The sequence below is a fragment of the Siphateles boraxobius genome, unplaced genomic scaffold (genome assembly GCF_051911475.1).
Source record: "Siphateles boraxobius isolate OS27281-9 unplaced genomic scaffold, OSU_SipBor_1 41, whole genome shotgun sequence".
In the NCBI taxonomy this organism is placed as follows: Eukaryota; Metazoa; Chordata; class Actinopteri; order Cypriniformes; family Leuciscidae; genus Siphateles; species Siphateles boraxobius.
In genome coordinates, this window is record NW_027509042.1 from 16258107 (window position 1) to 16272365 (window position 14259).

Genomic DNA, 14259 nt, shown 5'->3' on the forward strand with positions numbered 1-14259 from the left:
TAGATATTATTTATGTAATTATTATACCCTTTATCAATCACACATGTACAATTTTAGTTCATCAATTATTATTACGCAGTTTAAATGAATAAATATATAAAGGTAATATAAATACGCTTTAGCATCAATAGATGAAGCAATAAAATGACTGCATGTGAGCTTAAATGTTCAATTCTCTCTATACCTTTATCAGCTGTATAAAATAACTTCAGAACTTTTACTTGCACTGATATACAGTAGCGAGACTTTTTCTTTTAGTTGTCCTCTTTCATAGACAGCTGTTTCTCCTTGCTGTGTAAATTTGTTTAAATTCTTAATATTTTAATACTTTTATTTAATAAGTGAATTGCGCTGCTTCTCTCGCGAGAAATAAATCTCAGTTTCACTCTCTCTCAACATGTGATTGGCTGTTCGCTACTGATGTCACACTTAAACTCCTAAACTCAGGATCAAAGCCTGAGTTGACAGAGAAAGTTGATGATCAGCATCATGGTACCAACAAAGCCTGGTTGGATTGGTTTGGTTTTGTCAACTCTTAACTAATCATGTAACCCTGAGTTTGTTCAACTACCATCATGGTACAGGCCCCCGGTTTGATAGTTACAGGGTGTTGTTGTTGTTGTTGTTTTGTTTTTTAGAAACGCTAAGTCCAATTTTTCAATACTTCAAAACAGCAGTCTTTGTGGGCTAAACGGCGTATTGTATCATTGCTTTCAATCCTTTGGTGCTAAATGCATTTAATGCCCACTTTCAAATTATATTAATTCTTTTCTCAGACACAACCACCAACGACATAGGCCTACTTAAATGTAAGTTTGCACATATTTACATACTCTTTTAAAAACTGTTAAAATTAAATTCATATGGAAACTGAATTAGACAGCAATTTACATTGAAATATATTACATCTAAAAATGAAGGTGCTAGTCTTTCTGTTTCATTACCATCTATAAAAAAAGGATAATAATAATAATAAGTCTGTACTGTAATGTAAACATGGAACATCTAACAATTGTAATAGAGAGCTGTTTTCCTTGTTTTGTACAGCAATTTAATATATAAAACCATATGCTTCCTGTTGTTAGTGCTTTTTAAATCATTGTTTTTAATTTGTAATTTATTATTGAATAATTAAAACATTAAACGGCGGTATTTAAAGGAATAAATAAATAAGAATGGTAAGACATTCTATGTCTATGTAGTAGGCCTAATTAATTTACTATTTACAAATAGCCAAATATTTTATTTTAAAATGTGCACATTCACTCTAATTCGTATGTCGAATATGTCGAAAATGCAAACGTTTCTTGTCTCGTCACATTCAGTCATGAATCATGATCGCATATTTTATTTTCAATTCAAAACGGCGAAATTTCATTAAAAGGAAAAGTGGTTTGCATCATATAGGCTATAACTTTTGGTTGATGAAGATTTCTTTATCGTAAAACAGCTGTCTAAAACTTAAATCTACTTACATTTTTTCTTGAACTCCGCGTTGTGACAGTGACAGAAAGAGGAAAGTAGCCTAACGCATTCTTTGATTTGATTGGCCATCTCAATCATTTCGACATTGACGAGCACACTTATGGGAGAGAGTCTCTATAAACAGAAATAATAATTTTGTTCAAAATATCTGCCATTAGATTTTTTTTTCAGAGATAATGTTACACCTAAACATCTTTTCATCCTGTTATCTTTCTTCATGGTCATCCTAACCTCTCCGAGCCCTGACACATACACACACACACACACACACAGACACTACACTACATATCTGTCTCTTCTGTTCGTCTTCATCCATGGTATGACAGATAGCCAGATAACCTAGTGTCTTAATATTCCCATCATGAATAAATGAGAGAGAGGGACACACACAGTCTAAAGGCATCCTCACTATCAGGGGGAGGGAAACACTTGGTGTCTTTATTCTTTGACAGTCACATTCATGCACATTTTATGGGACTTTTATAAAAACCTGGGAAATCCACTGTGCACTGATATAGTGAGCATAGCTTTCCGCCTTTTTCCCATCACAGGCAAGTTTTGCCAACACTAACCACAACGGTCCGGGTACATCTCAGACTGTAGTCACTATACTGTTGAATGTTGAATATTGTTGATTATTTCTATGTGCATTTTTCATGCACATAGGCCTATATGGAGATGTTATCTAACTACCATCCTGTATAACTTGATTTTCTTATTTTAATTCAACAATTTTGGAAACCTTATTTAATTGTGCATATTCCCATGATATCATACATATTTATATATACGTCTATCTATTTATGTGTGTTTTTACATTCATGCTCAGGAGACATTTTTGTGTGTGTGTGTGTGTGTGTGTGTGTGTGTGTGTGTGTGTGTGTGTGTGTGTGTGTGTGTGTGTGTGTGTGTGTGTGTGTGTGTGTGTGTGTGTGTGTGTGTGTGTGTGTGTGTGTGTGTGTGTGTGTGTGTGTGTGTGTGTGTGTGTGTGTGTGTGTGTGTGTGTGTGGACTGATTTTTTTGTTTGTTTGTATGTTTATTTGTTATTTATTTATTCTTGAGACTGGACAGCATGACCTCTAAATTATGAAGTAGGCCCCATTCTTTCTCTCAGTGAAAAATAACATCTGTCCTGCAAATGGAGAGCTTAGTGTGTCTGTATAATTTATGGTAAAAGCCTCCAGAGTATGACATAAAATATATATTTTGAAGTCCTCCGTAACAAATAAAAATAAAGCAAGAGATTGGGGCATGAAAGAAATGAAAGAGCAGGAGCGTGTAGTAGCAGACAAAAAGGATGGCAACACCTTTTCACACCTCGTGTGGAAAATTTTCACTAGAATTGAATCAGGTTTCTGTGGACAACAAACAGATGACTTCTGCCTTCATTTAAGATAAATACCTGAATGCACTTTATGAGTGCTTTTTGTGACCCAACAATTATTAAGGTATGCATGCAATGATGCGTTGCCAATCACAACGCTGAATCAGAAAGGCAGCCATTTGCAAATCCCTCCTGCTCAGAAAGCATTAAAAGGTTCTCCCTGAAGGCCGTGACACACCAAGCCGATGACAAAAAACTGACGACAGAACCTGACTGTTGTCGCCTCATGTTGGCCAAAAGACTTTGCTCGAACAAAAGGACTACAGGCGACTGCCAACTAGCATGTGCGTTCTGCACCAGAAATAACTGTCTAAATCAGCAGGTATCTAGTTTATATATATATATCATTCAAAATGACTAGGACTGCAGGTATACAAACAGTAAAGAGCGTTTGCTTTGAATATCAACCAAACTGATCACTTTCTTCATTGCAGGCAGCTCATGTTTAAAATATGTGAGTATTGGAATGTTCAGATTAGATAACGTAAAAAACAGCCTTCTGTCTGTGCCGTCTTGACTTCTTTGCTCGCTTTCATCACATTTGGTTTTATTCGCTAAACCGAACAGCCTATCAGCGTGATCTCTCTCACTGATTGCCCCTACGCTGATTCAACATGCTGAATCATTCAAACTGCCACCGACGTGAGTCCGACTAGAGCTGATGAATGGAACACACAGCAAAACTAGCCCGACGGATGCTCACTGACAGCTGACACGCAGGGAATTTCGGGGAGATCGGAAACAGCATCAACGACCAAGCTTATGCCCATCATTTTCAGGACCTTCTGCTCCAACTTCAAAACCTTCTCTTCAGAAATCCTCCGTCTGCGTGTTCCAGATTGTCCAGATCTTCGGCACAGACTTCAGAACATTCACCTTCAAGTATCTTTCCTCTTCAATGTTCTGAAGACAAGGACCTCATCAGCGTCCACTAAGGAGTGTCACATCTGACATAATAAATAAATAAATACATAGATAAATAAATAAATACATATAAGAAATGTACAAAAAACTAAAATAAACAAGTATTTATACTTTTATTTCCTTATGTATAATTGTATTTTTTTTCCACATTTATTTATTTTTTCATTTATTTATTTATTTCCACTTTTATTTATTTTCACATTTATTTATGTATTGATGTATTTATGTCTACATTTATTTATTTATACATTTCTTCCTCTGTATGCTAATGAGGGGGGCGTTTTTTACCTCAGACATAGCAATCAAGCGCAGAGTGGCAGTGCTGAAGCATTGAGGCCACAGTGACACCTTGTGGTGTGACCAAACGATGCGCAAGAGGTTTGTGGAAGTGCCTGTCACGCAGGTAATTAATGACTTATAGGCCCACCCCTTTTCCTTTTCCAGGCAGTTTGAGTGCCGGTTCAGAGCCAGAGCCTAGTTTCAAATCAGTTATTTGCCTTTCGCACCCAAAGCACCAGCTCTGAACCAGGAAAAGTGGTTCCTAAGTAGCACCAAAACATTGCTGGTCTAGAAGTAAGAACCGATTGCGTCAGGGGCAGGGTTACCGTGACCAACAAGACGAACAGAAATGTGTGACCGCCATTTTTAAAAAGCAGCCCGATTGTAATCTCCGTCTATGCAAGTTAAAGTGAGCTGCACAAACGCGTTAGGTTCGCCATGTTTGGATGTCGATGTAGGTTGAGGTTCGCAAAGCCACGAGCATCAATAGTAACGCAATGACCACCATTGTTGATGGAAGGCTTGTTTGAGATGCATCGGAGCGGTGTTGATCGATCGGAGTGCTGCGTGAGTGTTCGGAGCGCATGATACGACACCTTGTGCTTTTGGTTCGCTCTCGCAGTGCTTTGATGTCATGCACCGATCGGTCTGCGAGAAGCCGATGCATCTCGAACAAGCCTGGTGTGTTTGGCGCTGCCACGCTAGGGACACCGTGATTTTGCCAAGTAAGACATGTTCCTGGATCAACATATTTTGTTGATCCTGGAACAACATTCCTGTCCCAAAATGTAGTCCTTACCCTATCCCTACCCCTAAACCTAACCCTACCCATAACTTTTCCCTAAAATCAGAGGGAAATGATAGGTGAATACAACTGACTTTGAAGCACCTCACCCTGGTCCTAAGCCTAAACTTAGCATAAACTTTAAACTTGTCCCTCAAATCTGATTGGTTGATCTGAAAGTTGTTCCAGGATCAACAAAGATGTTGTTCCAGGAACATGTGGTACTTGATGAATTCACGTTCACCGCCGCGCTAGCGTTGCTGGGCAACAGATGTATACATGGACGTAAGATTTGGCTCTGTGGTGGCTCTCTGGCCTGTGGAAAGGCAAACCGGTTCTTAGAAGGATCGTCAGTCGAAACAACTCTGAACTGGCAAAAGCTCTGGCTCTGTACTAGCACCAGGTTCATGCTGGTGGAAAAGTGGTATTAGAGATGGGCAATATGGCCAAAATCTTATATCACGGTTTATGCCCTTTAATATCACCCTGACTGTATCTGTATGTAAGTTTACCATACATGGGCCTGCTCTTTATTAAAACATCATCCGGTGGGGATTTCTAAAATGTCTTGGCACACATGAACAGAAGCCGCTGATAACAGACACTTTGAGATGGAAGCGTGTGAAATTATCTACTATTAATCACATTTCATGTAAATGTGGGGCGGATGAGGCTGATAAGAGCTTGTGTCAGTTTATTGTCAATGAGTCACTCACCAGCTTAGAACGAGGAGAGAAACCAGTTCACGGCTGTTTAATTTGGAATCCAATTGATTTCTTCCCACTGCAAAATGTCCCAGCACAACCAGTGGCAGTCACCGACTCATTACGTGTCCAAGCAGAATGTAAATATCACTTTAATTACCAGCATTCAAATCATCGGCGGGAGGCGCTTGATGTATAGTGGGATTGCAATAATTTAAAATCTTTAAAAGTTATTCAAAATGTCAAAATTAAAATTAGGTCCATGTTGCTCATTGGTTGGATGCTCCCTCATGCCCGGAACTTATTTCCAAAAAATGATGTGATGCCGGATTGCAGCACTTGGAGCGAGAAGGCTGAATGCCATCTAGCACCTCTATGATATGCAGCACACATTTTTATTCTGGTAAGTGAATTACATTTTTTTCTATTGATTTTTTTTGTTTGTTTGTTTCTTTACGTTAACTGTTTAAGTATGATGCAGTATAAAGTCTATGTCATTTATTATCATGGCATGTAAGGTATTGGAAATGTTAATGTGTGTGTGATGCATTGCATATCTGTATGTGACTGTATACTTGAAACATATTTTGCAGATATTGTCATTTATATTCTCTTTCACACTGTTCCACAGCAACAAGGATTGCAGCAATATGGCTACAAACTTTATCTAACCTGAGCACACACATTTTGAAATGTTTAAAGTAATATTGGCACATAGCAATTAGTTTACTACCACACAGTTTGCAATGTAATTTGTATTTTGCATTTACAGACTGAACCAAACATCCATGCAAGTCCAATGTCCACTAATAACCTCCCATGGCATCTTAGCAACGTTTTTGGCGCCATTTGACTTGCTCAAGCCTCACCAAACACAAGACAATTGTTGTCCACATTGTACTAACAAAAAATTCCAGCCTTTCTGCTAAGGAGATTGTAAAATCGTAAGCATCAGACTGTGATATGCTTTTAGTACATTTAAAGGTGCCTTGTGTCACGTCCGCCAAAAAATCAATTCATACTCCACATTCCATACCAGATGGGGGCAGTATACCTCCAGAAAGTGAGTTGGTCTACTCTAGAGTAACAAATGAGAAACGGCATAGTCTCTATGCTCCACCCCTACCTTCACAACGACCCTAGAGCCATAGCCGAAGCCGAGCTTACTCCTAATAGAGGACGTTTTGACTCTAGAGGAACGTTGGTTGATGTCAAGTGATTTTTAAATATGACATCTTCAAGCTACTCCCCTTCACCTTTACCAGTGAATATGTTCATATTCGTTTTGTTCATATTACATTTTTATTGTTAGTTTGAATTACATAAATTTGACAGACAGCATTCGCTGATGTTGACCAAGCTAGCGATATCAGGGCTGCCAACTCTCACGAATTCACTGTGAGACACACACAATTGAAACTTTTCACACGCTCTCAGTCGCACCACACATCAATTTTGTCACGCACAAAAAAATCGTTCAAAATACTGAATTAAATGCATTAAAAAATGATCTTACCATCAAAATTATTCTTGTTACATCCATTATCGTTGCAGCAGGAGGGTTGAAGTTACACTTGTCTGCCCAACAGCAACTGAAGCAATGCATTTTGTGCCATTTGCATTCAGCAGTGCACAAACAGCAAAACCTCTCTACTACTGTAAAATTAAAACCTAAGAAACAATACAACACAAATGTAAGAGGACTGTGCATGTGTAAATAGTGGGATTTTTAATGTTTTTTTTTTTTAAATGCTGTTGTTTTTTGTAATCAAATTGTATATATTTTTTAAAATGTTAGAATATTAAATAAAGTTAGAAAAAAAGTTGTGTCTTAAACTAACCTGAAAAAGTTCCATCAGTCCTCAGGGTGGCACAATACTGATTTGAGCGACAGTTTGTTAAAAATGTCACACAAAAAACACTCCATCATGCGAACTGTTCAACAAAAACAAAAATAAATGAGTGTGACATTTAAAGAAGAAATAGTGTAATATTCAAATTCATTAAAACAAAACTTTTAATTATATTCAGTAAAGCAAATGCGCACCTGTTACTGGAGCATACCTGAGTGGAGGAATGAAGAGGTGAGAAGGAGTCCTAAGAAAAACTTCATGTTGAAAGTGGAGTGAATTTGGGAGTGAAGTAAATGTCTTGTCTGATCATCTAACTGCAACTCTTATAAAGGGGAGTTGGTTGGTGGTGGTTGCAGGGGTGTTTTTAATATGCAGTATTTTGGTGAAGTACACAAAAAATAGAAGCTATATATTGTTTTCCAGGGGAAGTCATGTTCATATCGCAAGTGTTCAGTTTCATAATTTCATAAAGGTATCATACTTCAAAATCATTTTCAAAATATTTTTATTACAGTATGGCCTGTAGCTTGACGATGACCTTAAGAACAATATTTTGTTTTCCCCACTATTTTATATCCTGCATAAGAACCTGTTGCTTTAGCTTCAATTTGCATTACATACTGCTCTTGTGAGCTACAGTATTGCTCAAGCATCCCTTCAGCAGTAAACCGCCGTAAGCATTGTGTTGATATTTTTTAACTGCTTGTGGGGTTTTTACTAATCATTGGATTAATAGTTTAATCTGTGTTGTCAAATTATCATAATGTGTGAAAGATGACAGTAACAAAAAACAAGATATACGAAGAAAGCAGAAAAATGATATTATATTAACATAATCATTCCTTGAATCCAGTATGAGTGTGAGGAAGTGATATGAAATTGATAGTCTGTCAGCTCATTGTTTATTGTATTCCCAACTTCTTAAATCCATTCTAAACTTCCTCTGCTTTGAAAATCCTTGAAAACTATGGAAAACCTTGGAAAATTATTACTATGATCAAAATCCAAATTCCAACATCACAAATCAACATTTTAGGAAAAAAAAATTGTTGTTTGTCTGTTAGGTTTAGAAATTGATACAGACATATAAAGAGTCGTCCAAAGAAAACATAAAGCATCACATTTTTTATACATTCCTTATACAATCAAAATTAAAATATGAATTACAATGGGTCTGAACGTTTTGGGATGGTTGGTATTTCACCACAGACAGGACACCAAGAGACTAGCTTGAATATGATATTCTGTCTGCCAGTCACATGGGTGAGTGATACAAAGATCTGTTGTCATGCAAAGTGCAAAGGGAAACAGCTAAATAATTATTTTGTCATTGGGATAAACATTTTTATACTGTATATGTGTGTATACTGATTATTATAGTAAATTGAACAAGGCATTGCCACATTATCATTGTTTATCACATTTAAACCACTTTTTCAAATCACAATTTTTTTTCTATGATGAAATATATGTTATCAGTAAAGGTAAATAAGGGTTTGTGTGTTTCAGGCTCTGCAATTAAAAACTTAAAATGATCTCAACTCCAGGTTGATTAAGATTGTGATGATGATGATGATGATGATGATGATGAAGATGGTACAAAGAAAGGAACTTCAACATTCTTTGCCCAGATATCACAAATCTCCAAATGCCACGTGCTTTTTTACGCAAACATGAATTTTAAAAACCAAAAAGATCATTCTAACCTTTTTTGAGTCTTCTGAAGCCATACAAACAGTACAATTTCATCACTTTCACTCACCTTCATAATGTTTCAAATCTGTATGACATGTTATCCTCCATGAAACACAAATACACAAATGTTGAAGAATATACTGGTATCTCTTTTCCATGTAATGAATGCAAATGGAAATTGGACCCTTTTCACAGACTTTGAGGACACCTTTATAACACTACTTTGTTCCCTTTCTAAGTGGAACTCAACACTGTGTCTTGGATTGATGCTATGGGAAACACCATCAGCTTGACTGGTGTCTGAAGCAAACACGACAATTTCATTGGCCGACGACAGTCTATGATGCCATTACCGGAGCGCCCATGAGTATAAGAGGGCACCTGTAATGTATGTCATCATCTTTTTTGTCAGAATGACCAGCTTGTATTAGCACATGGTGAAGGCTATTGTTATGGATAAAGACTCAAACAAGTGTTTAAGGAAGTGTGTGTCTCCATGTCCCAGGTTTTTGACAGCCGAGGACACACTCGATCTGTGTGTTGTGAGTTTTGGAGTGTGGAGCATGCACATTCAGTTCTCAAGGCAGCTGAATGCATCTATTGTGAGAAATTCACAATGAGGAAGCTTCGTTAATGCTTGACACTATTCTCGAGGGATGTGGGACAAGCGTGTGCGCTGCGCGGCTCAGGCCCTGATGTAGCAGAGTCACAACAGAGACCGAAGTCGTGGGGATCGCAGGTCAAGCTAGCTGAGGAGTTCAATAAAGGTAGGGCTATTTTGCGCTCTTTAGTCACCGGCCCTATCAATCTATTGGATCAGGATGTGCTGTCTCTTGAGTCACCTGATCCAGCAGATAGCATGCTGCTGGTGCCATCCAGCCAGGGTGAGATGAATGAGGTTGAGGAGGGCAAAGATATTGTTTGTAGGGAGTCCTCTCAGCCTGCCAGTCCTGCATACGAGGAGCTGCTGGATGTGATGGCACCTGTTACGACTAGATTAGATCTGGTTTGGGGGCGAGAGAGACAGGAAGTCACTTGTTGCAGGCTCGACAATCGATTCTTGTCAGGCCATAACAGTCCCGCTCCTATGAGCCTTCCGTTTCATCCCAAACTTCACGCAGAGGTGAAGTCATGGAAGAAGCCATATTCGGCTCATATCTATTCTTTCCAACAGGGGCGGAGCTAGACTCTCAGTACAGTGGGGGCGGAGCTTCATCATGGGGCCCTCTGCCTCCAAGTAATTTTAAAATTAAAACTGTTAAAAAAAACGCAAAATATCTGTTGAATGCATATGTAATAATGTGTCACTTGTTGAGCCAAGTAAGCTTATTATGTTAAATAAAACACAAAGAAAAGCCACATTTTTTGACATGTTTGTATTGACGAACAAAGAAAACAGTTTGCCAGTCAACAAGTAAAAATGTTTCAGCACCAATCTGATCGACAGTGATGGTGTTGAACAGGCCAAGTGCGCACAATCAGTGCCACACATTATTTGGGCGGCAGTGGCTCAGTGGTTCATGTAGTTTGTCTGCAAACCAAAAGGTTGGTGGTTCGATCCCCGGTTCCAACTGACCAAGTGTCAAGGTGTCCATGTGCAAGACACCTAACCCCAGCTGCTCCCGACAAGCTGGTTGGCGCCTTGCATGGCTGATACCGCCATCGGTGTATGAATGGGTGAATGTGAGGCAAATATGTAAAGCGGCCAATGGTGGCCAATGGTGGCCATTGGGTCTGTGAAAGCGCTATATAAATGCAGTCCATTTATATAATTGACATGGCACTATTATATATATTGAACACAAAGTTTGTTTACAACTCCATAGGTAGGCTACAGGTGCTACTGTACATGCAAACTGGGATGAAAACTTTGAAACTCATCAACTTTGATGAGATGAAATCTCTTTGTTAGCCAGTGTCAGGCTAGTAGGGCTAGTACTAGCAGTAACGTTAACTATCGACTTTTCTTTTTAATGCGCCCGATTTATATTTTATCTCCATTTTTGTAACTATTCTTTACATTATACATTCGCACCTCACGCCACCCACTGTACTCCCTAGATAAATACTGACTCAAGAACGAAATATAACATTTTGAGTGACTTATTCATAACTAAAATATACACATTTTTTCTTACCATTTTGTTGTCCGCTTAACGATCCTCCAGAACAAATAAATCTAACAAAACTATATACATATCATGGTCCCTTATTAAATCTTCTTTCTCCTCTCCTTCATGGTGGCAAATCTGCCAACCACTTTGTCCTTGTCAATATGTTTGTCCCGCTCCACACACTGCAAGATGAGATTTGACAGTCTGGACTCATCCATGCACGAACGCAAATATGTCTTAATGAGCCACAGACGGCTGAAACTTCATTCGGCACTGGCGCTGCTGATGGGAAGGGTTTTATAAATCCTGTGGAGAATGGTCAGGTGTGGGTAGGCTCTATCCATGTCGTTGGCAATGAGGAATGGCAGAACGGCATCGGTGGTGAGATCCATCTTTAACTTAGAATACAATGCACGAAATGGGTCGACCAGCCTGTGTAGGATACTTCTGTTCTTCTCTACCTGCTCTCTTTCGGCTTTCAGAAGCTCCGCAATGACAGTGCTGTCCTGCCTCAAACGAAACTTTATCATTGGTTAAGCCTTCTCTGCATCCCAGTGAGCGTTGGACCTTTCATGCGTCTCTACCCTCTCTGTCCCTTTTTTAAATGAAGTAAACCCCATACATGGGTCAGCCCAGGCTTTCCCAGCACTGTCATTGGACTTTTTACCAAAAAGTGTTAAAATTTGCTGATAAGTTTGCTGTTTGTCTGAAATACAAAATGTAACTTCATAAATTTAATTTTTTTTTATGTGTCTGCTTAGAATGTAGTGTTTTGTTGCCTGGTAATTGTCATTGTAAATGTAATAGTAAAATGTAAATGTCATTGTTGTTGTGCTGGTTTACCATTGTAACCATGAGTTAAGTGACTGTTACGTTTCATAACAAGAGCTGGATTATCTCAACGTTAGCTAATGCAGTAATTAGCTTTTTTCAGCTAATAATCAGCAATTATGTTACTTCGCCTGGGTCTCATTCCTGTCCAGTGACGCAAGATCGGCGGCATTTGAGGGGCCCCTAATTGCCACGGGGCCCTGGGGCGGCAGCACCCAAGCACACACGCTATCTCCGCTACTGCTTTCCAACATTCAAATTATTAGAATGTGGAGCGATTGGGTGTGAGGATGCATCCCGCTGAAGAGATGAATCCTCTACCAGGGTAAATTTTCTGCTCTGAAGGCTCCAACCCTGCCAGCCACTACAGACCACATCACGCTTGAATGGCAGGGCGAATGTGGCAGCATGTCAGGCCAGTGGTGCCTTGCACACAATGTATTTAGCTCCATCCACTTGTTATCAAATCAACCAAAACGCATCTTAATAACAGGTGTTAACAGGGCCTGATATATCCTGAGGCCAGCAGTTTTTCGGAGGTGGTAGCTGCAAAGGTGAAACGCCTGGCTGGATCTCTTTGTCAGCTGTTCTTTTAGGGTTGAGTGTAAGTAGAACCCTTTAAAAGAGTCGTCTCGGTTACGTATGTAACCCTCGTTCCCTGAGTAGGGAACGGAGACGTTACGTCGGATGACGTCGAATGGGGTTTCGCTTAGAAAGCCTATCAACTTCGAGTATTACAAAACGAGCCAATGGCAAAGAAATGCCATGGGTCTGCGGAATTTGCATGACGTAACTCCGCCCCACCTCGTGGGAATAAAAGGAGGACGCCGGCAACAGGCAGATATGTTTCTTCGCTGAGGAGCCAAGACTGAGCTCAGGCGATCCCCGCGGTACAGCGGAAAGTGGCAGGCAGACGTAACGTCTCCGTTCCCTACTCAGGGAACGAGGGTTACATACGTAACCGAGACGTTCCCTTTCGTTGTCACTCCGAGTTACGTCGGATGACGACGAATGGGGTTACCAGTCTAATCACGCCACCTTCTCAGCTGTCTTCCAGTGCCCTGCGTAAATCTGAGATCCCTGTCGTGAGACTGGCACGGACGAAGGACTCCTATTTAGCACAGGAATACCAAGGTACACTGGGGAGCATATCCCAAAGTTCAGGGGAAATATGCAATTACTGCCAACCCAGAGGGGGGGACTTAGAGAATACATATGTGACCCGAAGGAGACATGGAGAACACTGGGGTGTCCAGCCGCAGGTGGAATATTTCAACCCCAGGGGTGGCAAGGTGGCTTGCCAAGGGAAAGACACATGCTCAAGAGGCTTACAGTGGAAATACACATGTGGGGGTCGCTCAGGGGAGGCACCATGCACACGGGAGGCACCTAGCCGACGCACAGGCAATAGACACTGGCGCCAACGTCAGGAGTGCTGGAGGAATTCAGGGCTTTCGGGGAAGCTCACCTGAGGGGAATATTGTACGTATCCAGTCCGTGGAGTGGAATGGCGAGCAAGCGAAGACACCTGAGCGGGTCCAGTACTAGCTTGTTGAAGCGAGTACATGAGAGGACACTGGCTCCACTCGGAGATTGTAGAATCTGGCGAATTTGTTAGGTGTCGCCCAGCCTGCAGCTCTGCAGATGTCTGTTAGCGAGGCGCCATGCGCTAGAGCCCAAGAGGATGCCACACTTCGGGTGGAGTGGGCAGTCACACCAAGGGGGCACGGTCGACCTTGCTGCGGGAAATTGGGAATGCAAAAATTATATTTGTTTTGTCTAGTTTCCATACACCACTATACCCAACTATGATGACTTCCATTTTGCATTTTTGAGAACCCCAGAAATGTGAAAAGGGTCCAATGTTACTTTAACACTGTGGTGGTAGTTGAAGACACGAGACGAAGATCAGGGTAAACACAAACTTTACTTGAGTTTAGGCAGGACAGACCCAACCACGTCTAACCAACGAGGGACTGAACATAACAGGGAGTATAAATACACAGGAGAAAATGAGGAAACTAACTAGACACAGGTGGAGAAAGGTAAACTAATCAAGTACTAATGAGAACAGGTGCAGACCACATAATTGTGACAGTTACACTAAACTCCAGATGAAACACCAAGTTATAATTTTTGTACTGTGTAACTGTTAAATTATAGCCTACATGAGATTCATTTTTAGACATATTGTTTTTACAATTGT